Source organism: Pinus tabuliformis, chromosome 4_1 (genome assembly GCF_031772625.1).
Source record: "Pinus tabuliformis cultivar Carrire ecotype Pingquan chromosome 4_1, CPIR1, whole genome shotgun sequence".
Taxonomy (NCBI): domain Eukaryota; kingdom Viridiplantae; phylum Streptophyta; class Pinopsida; order Pinales; family Pinaceae; genus Pinus; species Pinus tabuliformis.
Window position 1 is genome coordinate 90,946,137 of NC_142303.1, and position 7,543 is coordinate 90,953,679.

The window sequence follows — 7,543 nt, forward strand, 5'->3', positions numbered from 1 at the left end:
AATCCCTTTGTTTTGTTGCAAGAAGACCTTGGCAGGGGCAGCAAAATCAAGGGTTTAATAACTCTATGAATTTTCAGCCCCCACCAAATTGGAATTCTTGGCAACAACCTTGGTCACAACCACAAAATCCTTTCCAAGCATGGTTGCAAAGCATGCAAATGCAAAATCCTTATGGGAGATTTGCCCAATTCTATCAATATCCTCAATCCTTTCAGAATCAGCAAGCTCCCCAACTTCCAAATCAAGGTCAACAATTGTCATTACCATTCCCTCAACAACAACAACCTCTTCCACAAAATCAAAATTCTCAACTCTTGTTACAATCTCAGCAGAGGCCAAATCAACTTCCCTCTCAACCTCAACCAAACCCCAATAATAGGAACCCTCAAAGTGCTTATGTGATGGAAGGTCAACCACTTATGGAAGGTCAACCATTCCCTACCTATATGGTTGTCCCTCTCAATGAGGTCCAACTCAGATCAGGTAGAATCTTAGACCAACCTTCTACAAGTGCTCAACAACCAAGCATTTCTGAGGAAGAATCTCTCAAAGCCAATAAGGGTTCTGAAGTATCCCTTCAAAACCCAAGCATTAAAGAAAAAGAAAAAGAATCAACTCCCTTAGTAGAGCAACCCACATCTTCAGCTATTCCTCCTTTTCCTGAAAGATTGCAAATTGATAAAGGAGTGGAGAAGCAGATTTGGTTGCCTGACTATAGCTTTCTAGATGAATTGAAAAATGTCTGTATCAAGATTCCCTTGTTAACAGCCATTAAGGAGATTCCCATTCTAGCAAAGACAATAAAGGAGATGAGTTTGAAAAAAACAATAAAAAGAACCAGAGACACCAAAAGGATACATCTAGTTGGAAAAATTGCAGACATTATGATGGGTAAAATTACCATGCAAAAATATGTAGATCCCGGTAGCCCTATTGTTAAAACTCATATTAATGGGGTTGAAATCCCAAATACCTTGATTGACTTAGGAGCCGCTATCAACATTATGAGTAGACAGACCATGGATCAGTTAAAACTTCCTAACCTTCTCTTTACACCTACTTTGTTGCAACTTGCAGATAGATCAATCATTAAACCTGATGGTGTATTGGAGGACATTCCAGTCTCACTAGACTCTTGGGAATATCCAGTTGATTTTATGATTTTAACTCCCAAGAACAATCTAGGAGGACATCCTCTTATTCTAGGAAGACCTTGGCTGGCCACAGCTGATGCTTTCATAAGTTGTAGGTCGGGGGACATGTATATATCAGATGGTAATTCTACCAAGAAATTCAACTTGTATCCTCCCGCAAAGGCAATAACAGAAATAGGAGAAGATGAGTGGATTGATGATGAGGATACTCTTCAACCTGATCTAACCATCTCTGAAATCAGTGAGGACAGTCAAATTCTAAATACATTAGAAAATTTTGAGGTACCCTTAGAATATGACTCTTCACAGTTCCAGTTAGATGCAGATATTGAATATCTCTCCTCTAGACAGATGTCTCTCTTCTCAATGGAAGAGTTTGGTAGTTCTACAGTTGAAATCTTTCCAGGAAAAACATTAAACATTAACAAGAACTTGGAAAGACTACAACAAGAAGAATTAACTAAACTGTTGCAAAAACATTCCACTGCCTTTGCATGGGAATATACTGACATGAAAGGAATCGACCCTAAGACTTGTATTCATCATATTTATATTGAAGAAAACAGCAGACCTATTAGGCAGCCACAAAGATGGATGAATCCAAATCTTAGGGAAATTGTGAAAGAAGAACTTCAGAAATTGCTCAAGGTAAACTTCATTTACCCCATTTCAGATAGCCAATGGGTTTCTCCCTTGGTTATAGTGCCCAAAAAGAATGGTAAATGGAGAGTTTGCATTGATTATCAAGAATTGAACAAGGCAACCTTAAAGGATCATTTTCCTCTACCTTTTATTGATAAGGTATTAGACACTTTAGCAGGTAAAAAGTATTTCTCATTCTTGGATGGTTTTAGTGGTTACAATCAGATTCAGGTAGCACCTGAAGATCAAGACAAAACCACCTTTACTTGTCCTTGGGGAACTTTTGCGTATCGAGTACTCCCTTTTGGTTTGTGCAATGCACCTGCTACATTTCAAAGGGCTGTACTAGGAATCTTCTCAGATCTGATTCATGATTGTGTAGAGGTATACATGGACGATTTCACAGTCTATGGTAATACATTTGAAGAAGCTTTGGCAAATTTGGAAAAAGTACTGGTAAGATGTAAGGAAACAAATCTTTCTTTAAGTCATGAAAAGTGTTTTATGATGTTTACTGAAGGGATTGTTTTAGGACATCATATTTCAGGAGATGGAATCAAAGTTGATAGATCTAAAGTAGAAGTCATCTCTAAGTTACCTGTTCCAAATTGCCAAAGAGATGTTAGAAGTTTTCTTGGGTTTACTGGTTATTACAGAAGATTTATTGAAAACTTCACTAAGATAGCATCCCCTCTTTTCAAACTACTTACTAAAGATTGTGAATTTAAGTGGGATCCTGAATGTCAATCTGCCTTTGAAGCTTTAAAGACTAGAATATCTAAAGCACCCATTTTAAGGGGTCCAAATTGGAAACTCCCTTTCCACATTTCTACTGATGCTTCAGATACAGCTTTAGGAGCTGTTTTGGGACAAAAGGATTTGATCCCTTATGCCATTTATTACACGAGTAAGAATTTGACTCCTACTGAGTTAAATTATACTGTTACTGAAAAGGAGTTTCTAGCTGTTGTTCATGCTATAAACAAGTTTAGACACTATATAACCGGCTATGAAACCTTTGTCCACACTGATCACTCTGCCATTAGATACCTCATGAACAAACCAGTCACTAATGGTAGAGTTACAAGATGGCTTTTGCTTTTACAAGAATTCAACATAACTGTGTTAGATCGACCAGGTAAACAGAACACAATAGCTGACTTCTTGTCTAGAATCCAAAACACTAATGAGGACTCTCCTGTAGAGGATAAATTTCCAGATGAGTATTTGTTTGCAGTAACTACCAAAACTCCGTGGTATGCTGATATTGCTAATTATTTAGTTACTGGAAAATTACCTTTACATTTATTTCCTAATGAGAAAAGGAAAATCATTCAGGATAGTTCACTTTATTCTTGGATTTCTAATGAATTGTTCAGAACAGGGCCAGATTTGATGATCAGAAGATGTGTACGGGAGGATGAGATGCCTGACATCCTTAAGGCATGTCATGACGAACCTTGTGGTGGACATTTTTCTGATAAGAGGACTGCCTATAAAATCCTTTCATCAGGATATTATTGGCCTTCTCTCTTTAAGGATGCAAAGCAATATGTTAAAAGGTGTGACAGTTGTCAAAGAACTGGGAGACCAACTCTTTCGAATGAAATGCCACTACAGCCACAGGTATGCATCGAACCTTTCGAGAAATGGGCTCTAGATTTTGTTGGACCAATTAATCCGCCATCCAAGCAAAATAGATATATACTGGTTTGTACTGATTATGTTACCAAGTGGGTAGAAGCTATAACATTAACTTCTGCTACTGAAAATTCAGTTGTTCAATTTCTTTTCAAGGATATTTTCACTCGTTTTGGTGTCCCAAGAGAAATTGTAACAGATCAGGGAAGCCAATTTACATCAAGGATGGTGGAAAAGCTGATGGAGGAATATAAGATTAAGCATAGAACATCTACTCCATACCATCCGCAAGCGAATGGTCAAGTAGAATCTACAAATAAAGTTCTTGAAAGCATCATCACAAAGACTGTTCATCTTCATAGAAGAGATTGGGCAGAAAGGCTTCCCAAAGCCTTATGGGCCTATAGAACTACATGGAGGAACACCACCGGACATTCTCCCTATGAACTTGTTTATGGGAAGGAAGTCCTGTTCCCCATTGAGTTCCAAATTAAGACCTTCAAGACAGCAGTTCAATTGGGGATGAGCTTATCAGAAGCCCAGAAGCACAGAATGGACCAGTTAAATGAACTAGATGAAATGAGACAAGATGCAATTCTAAGAACCGATCTAGTTCAGCACCAAAGAAGCAAATGGCATGATCGACATATCAAAGAAAAGAAGTTTCAAAAGGGTGATTGGACACTCTTGTTTGATTCAAAATTTAAGGACTTCAAAGGAAAATTTCAAACTCATTGGCTTGGGCCATATGAGATTGATGAAGTCTTTAATAATGGAGCAGTTAGAGTGAAGACTATTGATGAACTTCAAACTCCCTTTATTGTGAATGGCCACCGGTTAAAAGTCTACCACAAGCCACTCTCAAAAGAGGAGTTTGTTAAGTTATTCCAAGACGATTCTGAAATGAGGCTGGTGGAGAAGAATTCTTCTCCTCCATCAGCCTAATCTCTGTTTCTTTCAATTTCAATAAAAAAAAAAAAGAAAAAAAAAAGAAAAAAAAGAAAAAAAGAAAAAGAAAAAAAATGAATAAATGTATGAGCCTGAAAACTAATCTCTGATTGGCAGTCTCATGCAGAAAACATGAGGTGAAAATCAGGGTCACCTGACACCTCATGTTTTCCAAAAAAAAAAAAAAAATCTCTCTCTTTCATTTTTATCTCATTTATTCCATCTCACCATTTCCTTCCATCTTACCATCCTCACTTCACCTCACTGTTTTCCACTCACTCATTCATTCATTCCTTCATTCCATTTCACTTCATTAATAAAGTTTTTTTTAGGCAACTAAAGTATTTTATGCAGCTGGAAGACTTCATTACAGTTCCTGCAGCTATTTAACAATTCTGCAGCTGTTTAGCCTTCCTGCAGCCTTCTGCACCTGCACAAGAAACACAGTTTGTCTGAAGAAAATATTTACAGTTCAAAATCATCAAAGACAAGGAGGAAAGATCATGTGCTAGCAATAAAGTTAACAAAAGGTTAGTAGCAAATCATCAGAAGCCAAATCAAATGCGGATCCGAGGTATGTTTAAAACTCTAAACCTATGGTTATTTCATTATGCGGAATTTTCTGGGTTATGTTTTGTTGGCCACTAATCGTAATGATTACCCATTTTCTTTTCCCATGCGACCACAAATCTACGAATCCTCCACGTCTACCAGCTCATAATAACCACGATTTTTGAAATCACATATGGCTGTTTCTGTCATTAAGGTCTCGTACCCTAATGACGTAACCTACCGTATTACGTCTCTCAGTTCTCGTCCCGCAGCCATGTGTCAATCCACAGCCGGAATCGGAGAATATAGCCGTTCCATTCATCATTTCGAAACTCTCTATGCTTATAACACTCCATTCCTCGCTATCATCTCCATTATTCCGTTTCACTCACTACGATTACCTCCATAAACCATCCTTTGTTTTCCCTCTGCCGTATAGCCAGTAAACCTGTGATACAGTCGTATTACGACTGTTAGTCACCGTTTCACTGTGTCCACGCTGTTATCCTCCGCTTAACTCTAGTTCAAGCCGTGAACTCTCGGTGTCTGAGGCTGTTGATGCACCGTATACCCTCTGTTCCACAAAGTCTGAACAGGAACCGAGGAGTTACTGTGTAAAGTGACGGGGTTACTGTGTAAGGTCACCATCAAATTCGTGTTTTAAATAGAGCTGAGGAGTCGATGGGAAAGCTTTTAAGGGCTGAACCAGAAGGTTCGAAATTCTTGGAGGCATACCCTCAGGTTGAGGAAGCATTACAAAAAGCTAATTGGCTACAGTGCATCAGGAAGTTTAAGGGCTACCACAAAGAAGTGACAAAAGCCTTTGCAAGATCATTTAAGGACAAAGACAGTCAAGCAGAAGTGGGTGATTTAACATTTACAGTCAGCGAAGGAAGCATAGCAAGGGCTACCTCTCTTCCACAAACCGGTGAACGTTGGTTCAAAAACCGGGCAGTCCAGGATCAACAATGGAAGCGGATTTTTAAAAACCCAGGTATGGACACAAGTGTTTTCACCAAAGGAATTCCAATCTCCCATGTTAAAGAAGAATGGAAAATTCTATTGTTGTTAGTGCAAAAATTTTTCACGTGTGAAGGGAGATTTGGAGTGTTGTACGTTTATCATGGTAAAATTATGCTGCAATTTCAAGGAGAACATGATATAAATCTTCCTTACTTTCTATTCCAAAGCCTTAGGAAAATGTGTTCCATGGCTCAACGAAATCCACGAAACGTAGAAGCTTACCTCTGTCACCATGGTCTTGTAAAGTTATTGATAGAAGAACAGTTAAAAAAAAAACAAGACACATGGGAGAAATTCCTTGTAAGGAATCATTTTGCAGAACCTGGAGAATCTTCTATACCTAGAAAAAGCAGAAGGAAGAGAAAAGAAAGTATCTCTGAGACTGACATCTTAGAGGAAACTGTTCAAAGACAAACTGTAGAGGAAATAGAAGTCCATCATCCTGAACCTGAGATTGAACCCACTGAGGACAGTGCTCAAGAGGTCATCTCAGAAACCCTCGCTGAACTTGCCAAGGAAGCTACCAAGAAGAGAAGAGAAGACAAAAAGAAACAAAAACAAGACAAGGGAAAATCTATAATCCAAGAAACTGATCAAACCCCAGAGCATTCTAGTGATGAAGAAAGAGATAACCAGCCCTTAGCACAAAGGGTAGCTAAACTCCATGAGAAAACTGCCCTCTCTGAGAAAGTAAAGGTTCAAAAACCAAGGGAAAAGGCACAAAAAGAAACACAGAGTGCTGCCACTGTAAGAAGGAGTAGTAGATTGCAGAATAAAAGGAAAGCCACAAAGACACTCTTCGTTGATCTTAGCACACCTGAGAAGGGTGCTACAAAAGCAGACCTTGAGGATAGTCCATCACATGAGGCAGCTACTCCTCCAAGAGAAGACAGTCCATTTCAGCCGGAGTTTGAAACTGAAATTGAGCATGAATATAGTCCAAGGAAGTCACCAATTGTTGACCCAATTCAACAAGAGGTGTACAACTATTTTGAAACATTGGAGCAAAACACTGCTGGCCCAAGTAATGTCATACCTCATGAGCAGCAAATAGATTTACTTAAACAAGAAATCTATGAACTTGAAGTGCTAAACCGTCACATTAAACAGAGAAATGAAGAAATGAAGCAGCAAGCTGAAATTGCCAAAGCAATCCAAGATAACACCTTTCTTCACATGAGCATGTGGCAGAAGAAACACAGCAGACTCAAGAAGAGATGTAGAAGGCTGAACAGAGCCTTAATCAATTTGAAATTCAGATGCATGTTCAAGAGGCCAAAGGTTAATGTTTCTACACAAAGGAAGAGAAGGAGATTGGATGTCCTAGCTGAGGCATCCCAGCAGATGGACTGAATTGTGTTTTCATTGCATGAGGACATGCAATACCCTCGGAGTGGGGGTATGTAGAGCCTCTATTCTACACCTACTTGTCTACCATTTTCCTTAGTTCTTCCTTATCTTTCCTTCACTTTTGCCTCATTTTCACCATAAAACCTCTCAGATCATTACATTAGGTGTCAATAAGCATGATCAAGCAAGTTTTGCTAATGGATGACTATTTGTTTAGATTTTGACTTACTTGC